Source organism: Sphaeramia orbicularis, chromosome 7 (assembly GCF_902148855.1).
Source record: "Sphaeramia orbicularis chromosome 7, fSphaOr1.1, whole genome shotgun sequence".
NCBI classification, from domain to species: Eukaryota; Metazoa; Chordata; class Actinopteri; order Kurtiformes; family Apogonidae; genus Sphaeramia; species Sphaeramia orbicularis.
This window is the reverse complement of record NC_043963.1, coordinates 5,516,573-5,524,466: the sequence shown is the minus strand read 5'-3', so window position 1 is coordinate 5,524,466 and position 7,894 is coordinate 5,516,573. Positions and strand designations below refer to the sequence as shown.

Genomic DNA, 7,894 nt, shown 5'->3' with positions numbered 1-7,894 from the left:
TTGGATTATTAATCGTTACAGAAAAAGAAAAAAAAAGAAAGTAATTTTTTCTGCTGTAAACACTTGGACCTTTGTTCACTCTGACCGTACTTTAGTCCAAACTCATCAAAAGTCCATTAAAAAATATATAATCTTTTATTACACCTGCACGAAAATCACATTCTTCTGGAGTTCATTTTTCTGGCTGGAGGGAGTGTGGTTCACTCGAGGCAGATCAAGTACATGTATTCTGGTCCTGTCCTGGTATTGTTGGCTTTTGGGGAGAGATGATTAAGTTGATGTATCCAGTTTTTGGTGTCCATTTTGATATGTCATTGGCTACTTTGTTTTTTAGCATTCCCCCAGAGGAATTACAGGAAAGAGACATATATTTATTTAGAATACTGCTTGCCGCAGGCAAAAAAGCCATCACCAAATACTGGCTTAAAAAGGACCCTCCCTCAATTTCTTTAGTGATAAAAATTGTCAACCAAATCCATTAATGGAAACGATGACATACAATCTCCGCCTACAACAGCATAAGGGTGTAAAGTACTGGAAAAAATGGGACTTTTTCATTCAATCTGTGGACAGTAAACAGTCTGTAAATGTGTGAATGTAACTGTGACCGTTTTTTTTCTCTTTTGTTTTGTATTTTATATGAAAACAATAAAAAATAAAGTACAAAAAAAAAAAAAAAAAAAAAAATATATATATATATATATATATATATATATATATATATATATATATATATATATATATATATGTATATATAATCTGTCTTCTCCAGACTGAGCGGCTGTAACCTGTCAGAGAGAAGCTGTGAAGCTCTGTCCTCAGTTCTCAGATCCCCGTCCTGTAGTCTGATACACCTGGATCTGAGTAAGAATGACCTGAAGGATTCAGGAGTGAAGATACTGTCAGACGGACTGAAGAGTCCAGGATGCAGACTGGACACTCTCAGGTCAGAGAAAACAGTTTATGTTTTCAATTCTTTCATTACAGTTTTAGGTTTCTTTTTGTGGTGAAATACTGTTTTGTGGTTGGAAAAAAGGCTGCACAGATAAAGCTATAATTACCATGTTAAAGTTTTAATAAAATATCAATGTTATTGTCACACTGAATTTACCCTTTCATTCCCAAATTTGAGTCAATCACTGGGCTTCTCTGAGACTCAAACGTCACATTCAACCATTAAAACTAATTTAATCTGTCAAAAAATACAACAAACTAACAAACTGTAATTTACAGTTAACCTAGAAATAATGATGTGCTTTAGAATATTTCTCTGTGTAAAATAGTAAATTTGAAAATACATTTAAAAAACCACTTAGGTTAAAGAGGTTCTTCATACTGGTGTATTGATGATTACTGAAACATAAAACATGATAATGATATAATTACTAATACTGTTAATTTAGGATGGCTGTGACAGGAAACAGTTTAAAGTAATAGTTTTACGGGGTCATTTTTCTCTAAACCCACTTTTCTTAGTCTGTGGTTCATTTCTTTGTGTATTTGGACCCTAATAGTTCATACAGTTTGAATTTGAACCCTCCAGCTGCTGCAAAGCTATTTTTATATTCATTTTGGCAAAAATCCAGTGGATTTCTACAACCTGTTTTAATTCCTCTTTAATTTGTTATGTTTTATAACTAGTCATGTCATAACATTTGCACATATAAGGTCCTGTCTTCAGACCAACATTTCTCTGAGTACGACATAATTGTTTGTCAGCAGCAGCAGTTGTAGTCCACACTGAAAATATGCCCAAACTTGGAGCCCATTACCTAAAATGTTCAGTTGTTGGTTGAAGGGGACAGAGCAGCACAGCCGACAACCTGGAGGGGGCGGGGCCTGAAGTGTTTCATGTGCATTTAAAGGGCCAGCGCTCCAAACCACCTTCCTGGTGTCATTACTCAGAAATAGGGTTGAAGATGGACCTGTGGAGTTGAATGAATGAAGAATTCAGACCCAAGCAGAGCATTTACAGTTTATGTAGATCACAGGGAAATGTTGGAAAACGAAGAATTCCATTTAAAAAAGCAAAATATGACTCCTTTAATGTTTCTGCTTTAAACACCGAGATCTTAGTTCACTCTGATTGTACTCAGCATTTCCACTGGTAAAGTTTTGCAAAATCCTTGACACCACACCACACCAAAAAAAAAAAAACAAAACAAAAAAACAAACAAACAAAACTTCACCATTACATTAGATTTATATATATTAATATGCATTAGGGATGCAAATTCGATTAAAAAAATCGATTAATTCATTAATCATTAATTCACTGGCCTTCTCGATTGATTAACGATTAACTGATAAGTGGCGATTTTCCTGTGAACCTGAATTTCTCTTTCGATAGGGTCTATAAGAATAAAAGCTAAATATAGTTTATATACTTCATGAAAAAAGCATGTCACCCCCCCCCCCAATTCTAACTCAGATGCCATGATCCAGTTCAATGACCAGCCATCCCAGCCACGGCGTTATTCAACTTCAGTGATGAAGCCTAGTTTGACAGTGGTGCCCCCTACTGTCAACTCCACAAATCCTGCTGTGGAAAAGGGCAATTAACCGACAATAAATAATTTAATTGAGCAAATTCTTATCGACAATTAATTGATAGTTGATTAATTGTTTACATCCCTTATAAGTATAATATATAATTGGCCAGGACAAATGTTCTACCCCCTCAAATGAAAGTTTGTGAAGATTCAGGAGAAAGGGGAAAGATGAGCTTCACAACAGCAGGAGACGTAGAGTAATTAGTAACGCTCTTAAGTTTTACTTTCACACGGACTGCAGCACCCCGTATGACCCCCCCATGTAAAGAATCGTGATAAAATCGAGATCATGATTTTATTTTTAAAAATTGTGATATGATATTTTTGCCATATCGCCCACCCCTAGTCCAAACTCATCTGAATTCATTTTAACACAAATATAATCTGTGTTTTCCAGACTGAGAGACTGTAACCTGTCAGAGAGAAGCTGTGAAGCTCTGTCCTCAGTTCTCAGATCCACGTCCTGTTGTCTGATACACCTGGATCTGAGTGAAAATGACCTGAAGGATTCAGGAGTGAAGATACTGTCAGACGGACTGAAGAGTCCAGGATGCAGACTGGACACTCTCAGGTCAGGGTTCACCAAATAACACAACACATGCTTAAAATGTTTCTCGGCAATGGATGGATCTAACTTGTCAGTTGTTTCAGTGAAACTCCAAACAAGCTCCAGTGATATTAAACTTTGGTTAAAGTCAGTAAGACTTGACACAATGAAATCATATCAGTGAAGTCAGATGCATTTAGAGACAAATGACCATCTCCACTTCTTTTCCATCCTCAGATGATGTATGTGATGTTTTGTGTTGCAGATTGTCAGGATGTCTGATCACAGAAGAAGGATGTTCTCCTCTGGTCTCAGCCCTAAAGTCCAATCCGTCCCATCTCAGACAGCTAGACCTGAGCTACAACCATCCAGGAGACCCAGGACAGGAGCTGTCTGCTCTACTGGAGGATCCACACTTCAGACTGGACACTCTCAGGTATGGACTGAGCTGATGCATCCACAGATAATGTAAGATAGAAGAAGTGGAGCTGACAGGAACCATCTGTCAGAGCTGGGATACATCCTGTATGAAGGTACAGCTGATGTTCAAAGATAAAGAGACTCAGTAAGTGATTCAGAAGGAATCATTTAGTGGATGTGAACAGAAAAGCTTCAGTGGATCAGAGTGATGGAATGTCCATGTTTCCAGCTGCTCTGACCCTCCTTTTCCTTTCAGGATGAAGCCTGGTGGAGTCCGATGGTTCAGACCAACTCTGAGAAAGTGTAAGTGTTAGTTTCATTAGATTAATTAAAAACAACCTGAGCCTTCAGTCCTCAGGTTGAGTCAGACTATTTCTTCTATATCATATCATATCATAGTGTCTTTGTGCACATTTGAGGTCTGTCCCCGCTGTCAACTGTCTGATAAAGAATGTACAAAAAATAATCTAAAAATCACAGTCACGTTCATCAGATGAGAAGGTTGTCTCACAAACAAGCTCAGATGAAATGACCAAATCACTTCTATCAACAATTATGATTTATTAGATAAAAACTTTGACTTAATTACAAAAAGGAATGAATTTATATCAAACTAAGAAACAGTACAGATAACTATTTAAAAGATTTAAGTCTTCAGTCTTACAATAAACAATTAAAAAAGTAAGCAGAGCTTACTAGTATCCCCACCCCTGCCTCACAACACTCTTCTCCTGCTCACTGAAACCCTGCCTAGTCAGAGATAAATTTTGAATTTTAACTGAAATATAATTGTAAACTACAATAAACCAAACAAGTGGTTCCAGGCACAATAAACCCTGCCCCTCACATGTATTGTAGCTTATTTTGCCTTCGATCCAGCTGATGTCATCATGTCTATGCGTGTGCTGATGTCATCATATCAGTTGCCTCTACATATGTGCCAAGTTTGAAGTAAATTGAAACTAAATTGATGGTTTTATAGACATGTGAAATTTCACCTATTATAAGTAAATGGGAGAAGAAAAAGATTTTAAAAACTCATTAAAAATGTGAACTTTGACCAATGTAACCACATCTGTTCTGGGTCACTGGCAATCTATAAACCCAATTTGAAATGAATTCAAATGATAGTTTTGCTGCTAGAGTGTTAACGAACAAAGAAACAAACAAAGCGAACCAAGAACAATACCCCTTGCCTCCCCTTTGGGTGGGGTGGGGGGTGGGGGTTAATTAAAGCTCTTTTTAGGTAGTTCAGTCAAACCAAAGTAAACATTATTCTGTCCAAGACTTGACTTCAAATCTGACTGCGCTTTGCCGGCCGCAAAACTACACCATGGTTGGTCGAGGACATTTAGTCTTTGGTGGACAACGTAAAAATTCAACATGAACTTGACGAGACAACATGCAATTAACAAGTTTATCAGCAACTCTCTGAGCAGACAACAAGGAAGTAACACGCCGCATCGCTTTGACGTCCAGGTACTGTAAAGTCGGTAGTATCCTGTAATGGAAACGGTCTCCAGGAATAGGACCTGGTACCCGAGTCAAGTTGAGTCGAGCCAGTTCCACATTGTGGAAACGTGGCATTAGGGGACAACAGGACCAGGTTGTGGTCTGATCTGCTGAGGGGGAGAAGGGCTGTGGCTGTATGTGCATCCATGGCATTAGCATACAAGAGGTCCAGGGTTTTATTGTTTCTGGTGGGGCAGGCAACACACTGATGAACATTATAGAAAGTTTTGTCCAGTGAGGCATGATTAAAATCTCCGTAACGGCCATGAATGCATCTGGGTGTTCAGTCTGTAGTTTTGCAGAGCTGGAGCTGATAACTTCACAGGCCACCGCTAAAACAGCTGATGGGGGGATGTACACTGCGATCACTACGGTGGACATGAACTCTCTCAGGAGATAATACAAGTGCATTCCCACGGCGATCAGTCTGGGCTATAAACGATCTATATATAGATCAATATCTATATGATCATAAACATTAACAAATCCCAAAAATTAGATATCAGTCATGGTATCAGAGTTGCCCTATTTCAAACTTTATTAATTATTATTGAACAAGAATGAGGAATGACTAATTTCACTATTTACTGATACAACGCTTCATTCAAATATCAAAAAATATATAACATCAACAGGGTCAAGGATTGATAAATGTTGATTTCTGAATGGCTTATGTGTGATGACAGCACAGCACAATGGTGTTCAATGCTATAAGGTTTCTTTCTAGGATTTAAACATTATTTAATGATGGTACTTTTACTGCATTGGCTGCTTCATTGCTGAAGGTGTAGTATTTACCAAGTCTTTTACTGCATCTACTACCTGTCAGAGCGCTTCTGTGTGGTAGTATGATCTACATCTAAAAGTCAATCACTGAAGTAAATACAATGAAAATAGTTAATGTAAAGACAGTTTGGTGCTGAAATACATCCTTTGTCCCATTCTTTGTGTTTCAGTTAATAACAGAAAATATGTTAAATGCTGTTTTTTATTACCCTTGGCCCACTGGCCGAAGGGTATTGTCATCAATTCATTATCTCTCTAAATTTGAGTATGTGCAAAAACTTTGCCATGCACTGATAAGTTAGGCCAGTGGGTGGCAGCAGTGTGACTAATAAGTCAGACCGAGGGTTTTCAACTGCACGCACGTTATGTCATTTTCTGTTTAATGAAAAACTATCCAGCATTTCCTAAATGGTGTATCTGCTCCATCTGATTACGAAAATGATAAATGTAAATCAAATCACTATTCTGTTTTCATTAAACGTCCATTTGTGAAAATGCACTCAGAAACAACAGATACCTCTATAAAACACTGGATTTATCTGTTTTTTTTTATCATTGTTATTCAGTCAGACTCACACATGATCCATCCATCAAAACAGTCTAATGTTACCCAGTGATGTGATCAAACTGTCACTAAATGAGCTGATCACCGATCAATAACTGCAGTTGTATTGTCTTCTTCTGTCCATCAGATTTCTGTGAACTCACTGGATCCAAACACAGCAAACACAAAACTCAAACAGTCAGAAAACAACAAGAAGGTGGAACACACGGATGAGGATGGGATCTTCACTGTGTTTGTGTGATGTGTAGATGTGTCTGTGCACATTTAGGGTGTTTTCACACAGTGTACTTGAATCCGTACTGTACTTGGATACGCTCGCACCTTTCCCACAGATGTTGCGTTCACAAGCACATACTGCGACCAGTACCCGAGTACAAATGGGTGTTAAAGGGCTGAAACAGTAGGTGGCGGTGTGGAGGGAATTCTGTCACTATCCAACAAATGCGGAAGTCAGAAGACGACAAACCCTTGTCTATCTGTTATCCTGTTTGAAGCAAAGAGAAGAAGAGTGATATTCGTTGTTCCTGATATATCACTGAGTGGTTCAGTCGATAAGGCGAGCCTATGCTGCGCAGATCCGAGGCTTTTTCAGGAGACAACAGGTGCGCCATCTGTGGTCTCATGGTGATTAGGTCACTTCTGGTCTCGGGCACGGATCACATTTGGAACAGAACGCTTGCATTCACATGGACAAAATTAAGCGGACTTTGGGGTCCAGTGTACTTGGATACAGACTTGGGTATGCTGTGTGAAAACGCTCTAATTAAGTCCATCTGTTCTTGATGGTGGATCTGAGCGTCTGTTCAAGTTTATATTTGCATCTGATTCCAGTCATCCTTGTTTCACTGCTTCTTCCCAGAGTCTGAACTGAGTCAAACCTGAACACACACATCTCATATCAACTACTGGATCTGAACACACCACTGTTGTCCATATTCATTCAGCACTGACGCAGATATCTGGACTTTCTACAGCACACATTCTGTAAATAGGCTGTAGTTTTTATGCATCAGACGTGAATTATCCTTGATCTTTATTTGACATCACAACATCCAGACTGATTTGAACTGAAATGGATGAAACAATAAGACGTAGAAAAGACTATCCCTTGGATAATTCATCATTGGATATCACACGGCATAAACTGTCTGACATATTGTTCCACTCTGTTGTAAATGTGTGTATAGTACGGAAGAGGAGTAGGGCCACTGGAAAAAAAAAAGGTCCAGTGTTTTTTAAAATTATTATTATTCTGAGAAAAAAGTCCGAATTCTGAGAAAAAAAAGTCTGAATTCTGAGAAAAAATGTCCGAATTTTGAGAAAAAAGTCAGAATTCTGAGAAAAAATGTCCGAATTTTGAGAAGTCAGAATTCTGACTTTTGTCTCAGAATAAAAAAAAAAATTAGACCTTCATTTTTTATTCTTCTGTGTACTATAGTCTGTAGCGTTGTATGACTTATTACTATTATTATTACTATTATTATTTTATACTGTTTGTCTTTTCCATTGTCT

The 7,894-nt window shown here is 38.0% G+C and overlaps 1 long non-coding RNA gene across 1 annotated transcript; it reads left to right on the top strand.

The window, feature by feature from the left end:
- The first annotated feature begins 3,777 nt into the window (after positions 1-3,777).
- LOC115422152 (uncharacterized) lies at positions 3,778-7,459 on the top strand. The gene is made up of 2 exons (XR_003935797.1): positions 3,778-3,822; positions 6,510-7,459. It is a non-coding gene; the product is annotated as an uncharacterized LOC115422152 (long non-coding RNA).
- The last annotated feature ends 435 nt before the right edge of the window (positions 7,460-7,894 follow it).